The sequence below is a fragment of the Phyllostomus hastatus genome, unplaced genomic scaffold, assembly GCF_019186645.2.
Source record: "Phyllostomus hastatus isolate PE091 unplaced genomic scaffold, TTU_PhHast_1.1 phas_contig_1, whole genome shotgun sequence".
Classification (NCBI taxonomy): Eukaryota; Metazoa; Chordata; class Mammalia; order Chiroptera; family Phyllostomidae; genus Phyllostomus; species Phyllostomus hastatus.
Genome location: NW_025333498.1, coordinates 4,707,371 through 4,721,967, shown reverse-complemented (window position 1 = coordinate 4,721,967; position 14,597 = coordinate 4,707,371).

The following is a 14,597-nucleotide window of genomic DNA, read 5'->3' as shown; positions in this document are numbered from 1 at the left end:
TTAGACAGGCAAGAAAAATCCAGATGACCCCTTTTCTGGGATTCTAGCCATGACGTCTAATTTTCATAATGAATCAGATGATTGATATTGGGTTTCTAAAAAATAATCAAAACAAATACACCATGCTTAAAACTTTTTTCTTTATATACCTTTTCACTTGAAGATCTCATCCATTTCTGCAACTTCGACTATAGGCTGATTCCCACATTTATAAAAGGAAAGATGGACAGGAGGAGAGAACAAAGGAAGGAATGGATTGGCTTAGGTACAAGCCCCAACCTCCTCTAAACTGCGGGCCTTTGTTTCCCATTGCCTGCTGGCCATTTCTGTCTCCACGTCTTTCCAGTCCGTGAAACTCAGCAGCTCCCACAGCAATGGGCTTTCCCATCCTGTCTGCCACCCACCCCACTCCAGTACACTCCTCTAGCATTCTTACTTTCTGATTCTAGAGCTTCTCTTCCGTATTCTTCCCTGAGGGAGAACTCTTCTTCCCCTGTCTCTCCCCATTTCAAGGCCTCCAACACCCTTTTATTTTTCAAATTTCCAACTCACCACTTTTAGGCAGACCTCTCCTGCTGCTGACCTGCTCTGGTATACACACAACCCATGTGGCTTTGAAGCGCTTGCAGAAGTTTTAAGAAAGCCGCGTGACTAGGGGTTAGCGTCTTAGCTCTGCCTCTGTGAGTGAGTGTGACTGTGAGGGGGCACTGCTCCCTGCTGCAGTCTCTTCATTAGCAGGAGAGTCACAGGTTTTCTTCCAGGCCAACACTGATAAACTGATTATTCCTAGCCGGGCCCTCATTTCCTTTATAACCCTCTGGGAGCTTTCTACTGGCTCCTAGGCTTTAGCTCGGCACTCGAGGCCTTCTTCCTGCCTCCCCACCTCCCCAAGGAAATGAAGAAAGAAAAGCAGATGAGACACTCCTTAGATTTTGAGATTGTTAGCACTGAGCTGATTTTTGCTGGGTTTCTCAGCCTTTTACCCTGAGCACGCAGTTTGGGAACTGGAAAAGCCTTGAAGGGAAATTGCACGCAGAGCACCAGGCTCACTTCTCTACAGGGCTCTTTCTTCTGGGATCTTCAGCCCTTACGTATTGGCTGCCCAAAGTCTCTAAACTCCGATTTCTGTCTCCCCAGTCCAGTGAGACAGCTGCAAACTGGAGCTCTCTCTGTCTCGCTGTAGGTCCCACAATGTGAGTTTGAAAATACCTTAAGCTAAGCAAAGAATTCTTAAACCACTAACCATAATGGAAAAATCATAATGGAGAAACTTCAAATAACTTCACATCAATGGACGAATGGACGAACTAAAATAAATTATTGTTTATATATAATGGTATTTATGCAATCAATAAAAGGAAGAGTTAGGTCTAGATGCATTATTATAAAAACATACTCATGGTATGCTGTATGGGTATAGTGTGTTGCTAAGTGAAACAAATAGTTTATAGAACAATGATCCAATTTGCAAATTAAAAAATATTTTTATAGTCTCTAAGTATAAACACCAAACTATTCATGGTAATTATGCCAAGGGGTAGGATTACAAAAGAATCTTCATTTTCTGCATCACCATACATTGTTTTCAAAACACAACAATTACTTTTATGTCTAGGGAAGCCAGTAAAATAAAGTTGATACAACAGTTCTTTAGAAAAACAGTAGCATTTGGGCTACAAGGTATAACGACGCTCTGGAATTTAAGTTTGATGAGAGTGAGACATTTTTATATGCGGTTGTGTTCCCCACACCTAGAACTGTGTGAGTCACAAAGTAAACACTCAGTAAATACTGGTTAAATGAATGAACATGCCCGAAAATATTTGACAAAATGTTAAGACACTGGAGCTAGTTTCAAAATTGATAGTTTCAATATCTAGTTATCTCCAAAGGAGTATATACCTAGTATTATGGAAAAATGTAAGGGGGATCACTTGAATATAGACATATACTTTTCCTCAAACAACACACATTCCTGAAATAGGTTTTAATGTCCTTATTTCTCTACTAAGACTACAAGTTCCCTAATATCGTGGCCTGTTCTGTCTGTGCTCTGTACCACTACATTTCAGTAAAGACTATACCAGAACTTTGAGTTCCTAATAAATATTAACTGAATAATTACTCATTTATTGATATTTCATTACTTACTTATTATCAGTGAAAAAAAATGATGACCTGGTATTTAAGGAGGTAAACTTTTTTCCTATTTTATTTTAGTAATATTAAATTTAATAGAGTCAAATTTTAATCTAGGTAAGTGAAGATGGAATTATGGCTCCTTTCATATTCTCTGTGTGCCATGTCATAACATTTTTAATGTAGGACACACAAGACAATAGTGATGTTAGGATCAAATTTTCAATAATACCAGCATAGGGACTTCCAGCAAGATGGAGGCATAGGTGGACACACCGTACCTCCACGCACAACCAAGATTAGAACAACAACAATTTAGAGGCAGATTAACACCTAGAACTGATAGAGAATTTATCTGAATGGAAGTCGGACAGCCAAGAAGTTGAAGTAGACCCGTTCATCCAGATGGTTAGGAAGGCGCAGCCGTGTGAGCGGAGAGCAGGGAGAACGGGGTACCCAAGGCAACCGGGGGCCCGTTAGCCATCTGGGCACGCAGGATCACAGTGGGTAGACCCTGAGTACGCAAGCGGTGGCTGGCGGACCCAGTGTGGCGGCGATTGTGGACTAGGGCAGAGCGCGCAACCCAGGATCCCAGGAGGGGTACTGAGGTGCCAGGAGAGCGGAGATACCTTCGCTCTCATTGTTCCCTCCTGCTCCCGCCCCCACCCCCACATACAACATCAAAATCTAGCAACTGGGGTGCCCAGCCCCAGTGAACACCCAAGGCTCCGCCCCTCACCGGAACAGGAGCAACCAGACCAAAAAAAAAAAGAGAGAGAGAGAGAGAGAGAAAGAGAGAGAGACATGTCTCAAATAGAAAAACAGAGTGATGCCCCAGGGCTCATTATTTTGAGCGACCAAGAGATAGCCAATCTATCAGATGCACAGTTCAAAACACTGGTGATCAGGAAGCCCACAGGATTGGTTGACTTTGGGCGCAAATTACATGAAAAAATGCAAGTTACCATAAAAGAGATGAAGGAAGATACATGGAGGACCAATAGTGATGGGAAGGAAACTGGGACTCAAGTCAATGGAGTGGACCAGAAGGAAGAAAAATACAACCAAACAGGAAATAATGAAGAAATAAGAATTCAAAAACAGGAGGAGAAGCTTAGGAACCTCCAGGACATCTTTAAACGTTCCAACATCCGAATTATAGGGATACCAGAAGGGGAAGAGGAAAAGCAACAGATTGAACATGTATTTGAACAAATAACAAAGGAGAACTTTCCCAATCTGGCAAAGGAAATAGACTTCCAGGAAATCCAGGAAGCTCAGAGAGCCCCAAAGAAGTTGGACCCAAGAAGAAACACACCAAGGCACATCATAATTACATTAGCCAAGATAAAACTGAAGGAGAGAATTCTAGAAGCAGCAAGAGATAAGGGGACAGTCACCTACAAAGGAGTTCCCATCAGACTGTCAGCTGATTTCTCAAAAGAGACCTTACAGGCAAGAAGGGGCTGGAAAGAAATATTCCAAGTCATGAAAGACAAGGACCTATATCCCAGATTACTCCATCCAGCAAAGCTATCATTTAGAATGGAAGGGCAGATAAAGTGCTTCTCAGATAAGGTCAAGTTAAAGGAGTTCATCATCACCAAGCCCTTATTTTATGAAATGTTAAAGAGACTTATCTAAGAAAAGAAGATAAAGAAAAAACATGTATAGTAAAAGAACAGCAAACTCACAATTATTAACAACCACACCTAAAGCAAAACCAAAAGAAACTAAGCAAACAACTAGAACAGGAACAAAACCACGGAAATGGAGATCACATAGAGGGTTAGCAACAGGGGAGTGGGAGGAGGAGAGAGGGGGAAAAGGTACAGAGAATAAGTAGTGTACATTGTAGGCTGAAAATAGATAGGGAGAGGGTGAGAAAAGTATGGGAAATATAGAAGCTAAAGAACTTATAAGTATGACACATGGACATGACTAAAGGGGGGATATGGGTGGGAGAGGGTGTACAGGGTGGAGGGGAGTGAAAGGGGGAAAACAGGACAACTGTAATAGCATAATCAATAAAATATATTAAAAAATACCAACATAAAAACCTATGTTTACTCCATAGGACATTTTGTTTTACAGTAAAACACTGATTGCATAATATTTTTTAAAATATTTTATTTATTTATTTTTAGAGAGGAAATGGAGGGAGAAAGAGAGAGAGAGAGAGAAACATGAATGTGCAGTTGCTGGGGGTCATGGCCTGCAATTCAGGCATGTACCCTGACTGGGAATCAAACCTGCGACACTTTGGTTTGCAGCCCACGCTCAATCCACTGAGCTACGCCAGCCAGGTGATTACATAATATTTTAAAAGCAAGAAGACAAAAACCTGTGGCTTGTGAGTATACAGATTATAGGGAGTCTGTTTAGCTAAAGAGATCTGGAAGTTAAATTCCCAGTTCACTCATTTTTTTACAAGAGACTCTCACACGCAGGAAGGTTCAGTGATCTGCACACAGTGAGGGAACTAATGCCCGCAGGACACAGGGTCCCACAGTGAACAGTTGGAATATTTTCAATAGTAAACTCCGCTTCACTGAAGTTAACGTATTAATAAAGTTCTAGAGAACCAAATGGTAAGATGGGTCAGGCCATGCAGAACATTGTTCTCTACCGAGCTGCTGAATGAAACAGAAACCAAGGTATTACACTGAGTCAAGAGAAAATGACACGTTGGATCCCACAGTGACAGCTTCTCTAGAAAGGCACATTGGTCATAGATACATGTTCACTGATTTCCAGGATAACACTATGAGAAGGATACAGAGAACTAGAACATGTTCAGAGGAAGTGATCAGAATAGTAGATTTTCTTGTTATTCTGAACGGTGTCATTTTTTCCCCACTTTACACTGTTTTGTTTTTTAAGAGAAATACTAAATTTGGTATTTAAATGTTGTACCTTTGCCATATTACATAAACCAGTTATTCTAATAATTTTTTTGGTCCAATTCTCCTGAATTTTCTAGGTGTATGATCAAATGGTACAAATAATATAATTTTGTTTCTTCCTTTCTAGCATGTATAACCCATGTTTTATTTTCTTATTGCATTGGCTAGAAGTTCTGGAAGAATGCTTCAGCAAGCTTGTGGAGGATGAGTGTTAAGTAGGTGTACTTTTCTGGCTCCTTAACATGTACAGATTATTCTTAGTAATGACAACTTATTATAAAAATAAACAGTAACTTTATATAGGAAGGAAGATAAATTTCCTAACTTTCTATGCAATATCTTGGGCTCTTTGGAAGCATCCAATATGGGGTACATCTACTGCATGGAGTTTTAAAGTCAAGACTCTTCTGAAGTACTGACTCCCTTCCACCTAGTGCTGAAGGGTTGCATTTGGCTTATAAGCTAAGATGTGGTCCAGTTAGTAGTGACCAGGAGAGAAGACACAACTAACACAGAACTAACACAGAACAAGAGCCACAGCCTCCCTGCCTCCTCAGCTCTGATGAATTACAATGGACATACAATAACTGCATATATTCAGAGTGCACAATTTGGTTAAACCACTCACTGAAACCATCACCACAATCAAGATAATGAGCACATCCATCATCCTCCAACATTTTCTCATGTCCCTTCGTATTTCTTCCTTCTCTCCCCTCCCTGCCCCGCCCACCCCACTTCCATTCCCAGGCAACCACTGACCTGCTTTCTGTTCCTATAGATTAGTTCACATTTTAAAAATTTTATAAATAGAATTATACTGAACTCCTTTTTTTTTTTTTTGCAGGGGGTATGACTGGCTTCTTTCACTTAAGATGATTATTCTGATATTCATTCATGTATGTTTGGATATATATTTTTAAACTTTTAAATGTTTAGTTACTTTTAGAGAAGGGGAAGGGAGGGTGAAAGAGAGGAAGAGAAACTAAGATGCGAGAGAAACATGAATCCATTGCATCTTGCAGGTGCCCTAATAGGGGATGGAATGTGCATCCCAGGGGTGTGCCCTGACTGGGAATCAACTGGCGACCTTTAGCTCCACAGAAGGATGCCCAACCAACTGAGCCACACCAGTCAGGGCTGTATGTTTGTATATTCATTAATGAGCATCAATAGTGTGTTCCCTTTTAGTGCTGACTAGTATTCCACTGTATGAGTAAACTATAATTTGTCTATCCATTCATGGTTTAATGGATATTTGAGTTGTTTTCAGTTCTCAGCTATTACAAATCAAGCTGCTATCTCCATTCACATACAAGTCTTTGTGTGAACATATGCCTTCATGTCTCTTGGGGAAATACCTAGGAGTGGAATAGCGAGGGTTGATTTATGGTTAACTTTTTAATAAACTGCCCCAAATGGTTTTATATTTCCACCAACTTTGTATGATGTTCCTGTTCCTTCACATTCTCTTCAAGCCTTGGCATGTTCAGTCTTTTTATTTACCTGTTTGTTCATCTTCTGTTGCACATGCATCAGTATCTCATTGTGCTTTTGATTTGCATTTCTGTAATGCAAGGTTTCTCAATCTTATCACCATGGACAGTGCAGACCATATAATTCTTCTCATGTGAGGCTGCTCTGTGCATTGTAGGAAGTTTAGCTGCATCCCTAGCCTCTGCTCACTGCATGTCAGGAGCATCCTCCCCCCGCTGTGACGATCAGAAAAGTCTGGGGTGTAGGGGCAGAACTGGCCCCGCTGAAAACACGACTCCACTGACTGATGATACCAAACATCTCTTCATGTGTTTATTTGCCATCTATATATTTTCTTTGGTAAAGTGTATTTTGAAACCTTTTGTCCAGTTTTAGAATTGGATTGTCTGCCTTGTTGAGTTGTGAGAGTTCTTAAGTATTCCAGATACAAGTCATTTAATGGATCTATGCTTGAAAATAATTTCTCCTACTCTGTGCCTTGCTTTTTCATTTCAATAACATTATGTTTTAAAGAATAAAAACTCTTAATTTTCATGAAGTCCAATTTATTTATTATTTATAGTTTGCATTTTTTATACTCTATTTAAGAAAACCTTTTGGGTGATAATAATATTTACACAGTGTTTTTATTTTATTTATTATAACTCATTGAATTTTACCCTGATGATTTGTACACTTTCCTGTATGTATATCTTATACTCTAATAAAATGTTTTAAAATAAAAAAATAAGTTTTGTGGATGGTGGTGATAGTTGCAAAAGAATGTGAATGTGCCTAATGCTACTGCACAGTACACTGAAAAGTAGTTAAGATGGTAAATTTTATGTCACATATTTTTTACTATAATAAAAAACAAGTTTATGAAGCAAATAATATGAAGATTAATTTCAGAAGATCTTTTGACAAAGTTCATGGCAAAATTATTCCATTTATAGACTTTAAATTCTGCTGAAATGAAGAAATTTTACTCAAATTCCACCCTGAAAAAAAAGACACAAATCAACCTGAAAAAAAAAAACAGTCAATGGCAAAAGAACCATTTGAGAAAGAAAACAAATAATGATAGTACTGAATTTCAAGGCAAAGAATAAAATAAATATCCATGAGTCAGCACTGACATAAGAAATGATTGAATGAGTAAGTAAGTGGAAAATAAAACATTTCTGTACAAAAGCATTCCAATTAATAAATATGGAAGGCACGAAGAAAATAGAAAATTTCCATTAGAATGTCACAGCAATAATAGCTGCAGGTGAGAACAACCAATAAATGCTAAAATTAATGAGTAAAGGTTTAAGAGGAAACTGTATTTACATAGCATCAAAGTGTCTCTTCCTGAATATCGCTGACTCTGAAATGACAAAAGACAGCAACATCAGAGCAGAGAAACCTAGCAGACAGCACCTTGCTCAAGAGGTCAAGGTTAACATCGCAGGTCACGAGATGTATGATGTGTGTGCTCCCTGATGTGATCTGAGAAGCTCACATCACCTCTGTGACTTTCTTCTCCAAAATACATCACCTCAATCTAACCATGAGAAAGTGCCAGTAAAACTAACTTGAGGGTCATTCTACCAACTACCTGACTAGTACCCTTTAAAAGTATTAAGGGCATGAAAGACAAGGAAAGACTGAAGGGCTGTCAGAGACTGGAGGAAGCTAAGAAGACATAAACATCCCTATGGAATCCTAGTTCAGTCCTGGAACAGAAATCTTCAGTGGAAGGCTGGTGAGATCAAAATCAGGTCTGTGTCAGGGTTTAGTGAGGGCTAGGACCTCAATGTCAATTTCTTTGTTTTGATCATTGTAGGACGTTTGTGTAGGATGTTAACAGAGGAAGCTGGGGTAGGGGGAGGTCTCTCTTCTTTCTTTGCAACTTCTCTGTAAGTATAAAATTATTTCAAAATAAAAGATTATATAAAGAAGACTGACAGTACCAAGTGAGGGTAAGGATATGGAATGAGAACTGAGAGTAGATGTATACATTTTTCAACCACTTTGGGAAATTGGTATTAACTAATAAATGTGAAAACTTGTATATCCTGTGATTTGGCAATTATACTCCTAGGTGACAGAAATTCATATCCGTGTGTGCCTAAAGACAAACACAGGAATGTTTCTGTCTGCCGCATTATTTGTAATTGCCAAAGAATGTAAATAATCTAAATGTCCAACAACAGAAGAATGAAAAATATTATGTGATTTCTTTGTATATTAAAAATGAAATAACTACACACAGCAATGTAATTTTGAGGAAAAGAAATCAAACATGAAAGATTATATACTGTTTGATTCTATTCATACAAAGTTCAAACAGACAAAACTCATCTGTGGGGTTAGAAATCAGAATGATAGTCACCTTTAGGCAGCAGGGAGGGGCAGAAACTTGTCAGGGTCACAAACGGAGCCTTTGGAGCACCATAATGTTCAATTTTTTGGTATTGGAGATGATGACACAAATTTTGCATTATACTTATTTGAACTCATGAATTTTACCTTTATGACTTACACACTTTTCTGAATGTATTTATATTCTAATAAAAGTTTTATAAATTAAAAGGTAAGTATATTTTTGAAGTCATGTAACTGAGTTCCATTTTAAATGTTTTGGTTTCTACGGGATACAAGGGCTGGAAACAGGGAAGCCGTTATGGAGACCGCTGCATGAGGACCGTAGTCAGAGTGGGTGCGTAGGGATTAGAGGAAACATATTGGAGAGACAGCAAGGAGATAAAATTGGCAAGATGTTAATGTCTGATTGAGAGTAGTTAATGATTTGAAACTTTATGCATTAGGCTGTAAGGATGTAATAAATTTTTCTTAGGAGGGGAGGACCACAATGAAAAGTTAAACAGTGTACCACCCATAGCATATGCTACCTTTTATTATAATTGACCTATTTATAGTCATGTCTTTGTTAGTAAATTATAAGCCTCTTGACGGAAGAGACCTGCTATCTATACTCCTCCTATCTATACTCCTCCTTCTATACTCCTGCTATCTCAAGGGTTTAACTCTCTGCTCCACTACAGTAGATTCTCATTTAAGATGACCATAATTAGAAGACAAAAAAACAACATAAGATATGGAACTGGATTAGGAACAGACAAGAAAACGTCTTAGAAAATACATGAAGGAGATTAAAACACCTATTATTAATTTATTAAAGATGCTTACTAAACATGTATCGGAAGATACTTTAGTAACCTAATGAAGAATTGCATATTCAAAGCAATAGCCAGCCTCACACTCAGTGGTAAAGCAATAGAGTCTCTCATAGTAAAGAAAGGAAGAAGACAAGCATACAACTTTTGATCACCCTGAATATTTATAATTGATTTGCCAATGTAATAATATTTAAAAAACAGACATGTCTGTTGGAAAGGAGACCACAGTATCATTATTTATAGGTTGATATAATTATCCATCTCTGGAAAACTCAAGAGAATTAAGCAAAAAGATATCAGAATTAAAGATAGCCTCCTATTTACATTTTAAGTCATCTTTCAAGTCCAGTATAAGTCCTATTTTCTCCATTTCACCAATGCCAAGTAAAGAAGGGAGGATGGTAGGTGAAGCTAAAAGGAACCATCTTCATTACTATTGTCACCACTGAATTTGTGCATTTTATTATCACCCATTTAGTCAATAAATACTTATCAACTCTCCCTCCATGACCCTTCCATTTCCTCCCACACAAGGCAATCAATGTCAAGAGCTCAGTGTTATTCCTTCCATGACTTTCCCTATACTTGCACAATCATATTCTGACAGTCAAATTCTGTGATACAGTTACAATGGCTGCTAGTCGCACCCAGTATCTGTTCTCTCCTCTTTTCATAGCAATAGCATTTTTATCTGTGCACATGGGTACTAGTTAAAAACTGTATTTCTCTGCCTTCCTGGCAGCTAGATGTCGCCATACAATAGATTTCTGCCACTGGATTGAAAACTAAGAAATACATACAATTTCTGGTTATGTTCTTCCTTTTTTTAAAAAAAAATATTTTATTTGTTTATTTTCTTAGAGAGAGGCTAAGGGAGGGAGACAGGGAGAGAAACATGGATGTGCGAGAGAAGAGAAAGGAGCATTCCCCTTCTCCTTTTCTCTTTCCCAATGACGGCGATGTGATCATAATGGGAAGAGTGGGAGTAGCCTGGGGGGATTTTGAGATGGTAGCTTTATGCTGAAGATGACAGAACAGTAAGATCAAAAGAGCATAAGTCCCCTGGTCCTCAACCCACTGAGTCACCTATCTACCTAAACTGTTATATGAGGGAGAAACATATTTTTATCTTGTTTAAACCACTGGATGTAGACTACTACATGAAACTAATACAAACAAGACAGAATAATACAAATAATACAAATCTCAAACAAAGTTATTTCTGTCTTTGAGGAGCTTATAGTCCAGCATGGAAAACAAGTCTCTACTATAGTACTTAACAAGGTCGACCTGGTGCATGGAGCCACAGAGCAGCAACAAGCCTAGTCTGTGGAGGACACAATGTTTTAGCTGGGATCTGAAGGAGGAATGGAGTTTTATCCACTTTTGCTTGAAAAATTTCTTTCTAGGCTTCAGAGACAATATTCTCCTGAGTTTCCTCTGACTCCTATGACTGATCCTTAGTTCCTCCTCCTAGACCAACTGCCAAAGGTTGGCCTTTTTCAGAGCTCTCTGGGTGATCCCATTCATTCTCACGATTGCAAATAGCACCTCCATGCTGATGACTGCCAAAGCCAGTCCCCTCTTCTGAGCTTTGGACTCATATTTAATGCCTGCATCCCAGCTCCACCTGCCAAGTCTCACAGGTATCTCAAACTTATTATGCCAAAATATGAGCTCTTCCCCTTCTCCCTCCACCTGCTGCTCCCGAAGTCTTCTCCCTCTCAATAAAGGTTATCAACAACCCACTCATTGCTAGAGACAGAAACTTGAGTCATTCTTAACACCTCATTTCCCTTGGCCCCCACACCCAATATGTGGCTAAGTATGCTGATACACTTCCAAAAACTCTCTTTCAAATCCATCCAGGTCTCTCCATCCCCACTGCTACCACTGGTCCAAGCCACTGGACCTCACCTCTCTTCTCACCACAGGTTACATTCTAAAAGGGTCTCCATGCCACTCTACACACAGCAGCCATAGCAATATTTTAAAGGTACACATCAGATCTCCTAAACATCCTCAATGGATTGCGTTGAATGCAAATTAAAATTCCAAATGTTCAACATGATGCACAGGTTTCTGCCTGACCTGGCGCCTGCCTGCTTCCCCAACCTCATGTCTCGGCATTCCCCTTCACCCACCACTCATTCTGCTCCAGTCATCCATGCTTCACTCTTTGCTGCTGCAGGGCTGCTCCTGCTGTGGGAAAAGCTCTTCCCAGAGCTTTTTTTTCTGGCCATCTTCTACTTACACCTCAGGGCTCAGTTTACTGTTACTTTCTCAAAGAAGCCTTGCTTATCCTCTGATTTAAATTACATTCCTTCATTTTTCTCTTGCATGTAACACTTCGTTTTCCACCCTGTGGAAGGCTGCTAGTTGACTCCTCAAATCCATTCTCCCCTTTTTTTGTAAGAGTAGAATCTAGCTGGACATACAGCCTCTCAGATGAAGACTATGTTTCCTGCCTTTGCATCCAGATGTAGACATGGGACTGTTTCAGCCAAAGGGACATGAATGGGTAAAGTGTGCAAATGCTAGGGTTTCCCTTTCAGTGACTAGGCCTCTATTCTCCTTGTCCCATGTGGTGAGACCAGAAGCACTCACCCTGGGCCAGACGTGCAATGCGTGCGTTGTTGTGTGGATGGTGGGGCCACACTATCAGCCTTGGCCTGCCTGCTTGAAACTGTTAGAGCAGAAAAAATTGTAACCCTATTTGACTACTAGACCTCTGAATCTCATTGTTACAATAAAGGGGACCATGGATGGGTTTTAAGTAGAGGAGTAAGGTCTGCTGGCAGCACATCTGGAGGCACAACACAATGTGAACGCCACCCCCACAGCGGTGTGCAACCTCTGGGACTGCAAAGAAATTACGCAGATTTTTAAAAAATTATTGTGTTGCTTTTAGAGAGAGAGGGAGAGAGGGAGAGAGAGAGAGAGGGAGAGAGAGAGAGAAACATCAATTTGTTGTTACACTTATGGATGCATTCCTTGGTTGATCCTTGCATGTGCTCTGACCAGGATGGAACCCGCAACCTTGGTGTATAAGGATAATGCTTTAACCAACTGAACAACCTGGCCAGGGCCACATGGTCAGATGCTTTTAAAGATTCCTTTGGTTGTAGCAGGGAAAAGTGATTGCATGAGAGAACACATTGAGGCAGAGAGGCCGGAGAAATGGTTGCCACAAGGCAGAGGAGAGAGAACCTCATGGATTAGCACAGCACAGGAATGGAGAACAAATTCCAGAGACGTTTTGAAAGATGGACTACGGAGGGTTTGGCGTTTGAGCATTGTAAGCAAAATCATTGCCTCTTAGAGATACCCACATCCTAATCCAAGGAACCTATAAATACATTACCTTACATGGCAAAATGACTGTAGTTTTGATTAAGTTAAAGCTCTTGAAGGAGGATATTTTGGATTATCAGAGTGAGCCCAATATAACCACAAGGGTCCTTATGACCTTTGTCATAAGAGGTAGGTAGGAAGGTCAGAGTCATAAAAGTCAATGTGGCCACTGAAGCAGATGTTGCAGTGATGTGCTATGAAAATGGGGGAAGAGGTCAGAGCTAAGTAATGCAAGCAGCCCCTAGAAGCTGGGAAAGTCAAGGAAATGGATTCTCCGCTAACACCTGCAGATGAAATGCAGCCCTGCAGACACCAAGATTTTAGTTCAGTGAAACCCATGTTGGACTTCAGATTTCTAGACTTGTAAAATAATGAATCTGTATTGTTTTAATACACTAAGTTTGTGGCAACTTGGTACAGCAGTAATAGAAAACTAACACATCAGGTGCAGGGGTGAAGGTGAGGGGGTGTCCAGTCCAAAGGCCTTGTACAACTGGGAGGATGCTACTGGGCTGGCCAAAAAGTCCATTACTTCTTTTCTGTATGATGGTTCTAGTAGTGTTTAGTTGTCTTTAACTTCATTCAAAACAAGTTTGTTAGATTGTATTTTAACAGCTGTCATATCAGCAGGCACTTAAAAAAACTTATCAAAATTGGTGAATTTTTGTGCAGCCATTTTAATATTGAAGATGGAAGAAAATATGCAACATTTTTGGCATATTATACTTTATTATTTCAGGAAAAGTAAAAACTCAACTAAACCACAAAAAAAGATTTGTGCAGAGTATGGAGAAGGTGCTGTGACTGATCAAACTTGTCAAAAGTGGTTTGTGAAGTTTCTTAGTACTATTGACATTGTGGCCAAATGACTCTTTGCTGTGGGGCTGTCCTATGCATTGGAAGAGGTTTAGCAGCACCCCTGGCCTCTACCCACAAGAAGCCAATAGCAGGAGATAGATGACTTACTCAAAATATCCACATCAATAAAGTTATTGGTGAAAATGAAAAATGTATCTTTATATTATAGAAAAAAACTAAATGGTCTTCTTGGCAAACCCAATAGTTTGGGAACCAGAAGTAAGAGTGAGGGGGGGAGGAGCAGGAGATCATGAAGCATTCATGTGGGACTTACTGAGGCTGGAGTGCCTGTGCAGCAACCTGCTGACGCCTGGCCATATGTGTCTGCACTCAGGAGAGAAGCTGCCTCAGACAAAACAATAGCCATCCAGTGTGAATTAATCAAAATTATTCCATTTTTTTGGTAAAAAAATATTTTTTTGGTGTGCTGCAGAATTTTAGTAATTAGGTTTATGTGTGCTGTGAGATGAAAAAGGTTGAAATTTGCTGGCCTAGAGCCTTCCTGGTGGTGAAGACTCCCCACGACAACAGGCTTCTCACTAAGGATCTCCTCATCCCCCTCCAGAAGAGAAGAGGAGACACAAGAAGGGGCCCTGACTGGTGTGGCTCCTTCTTGGAGCATTGGTTGGTTGGAACGTTGTCCTGTAACTGAAAGGTTGCGAGTTTGACTTCAAAT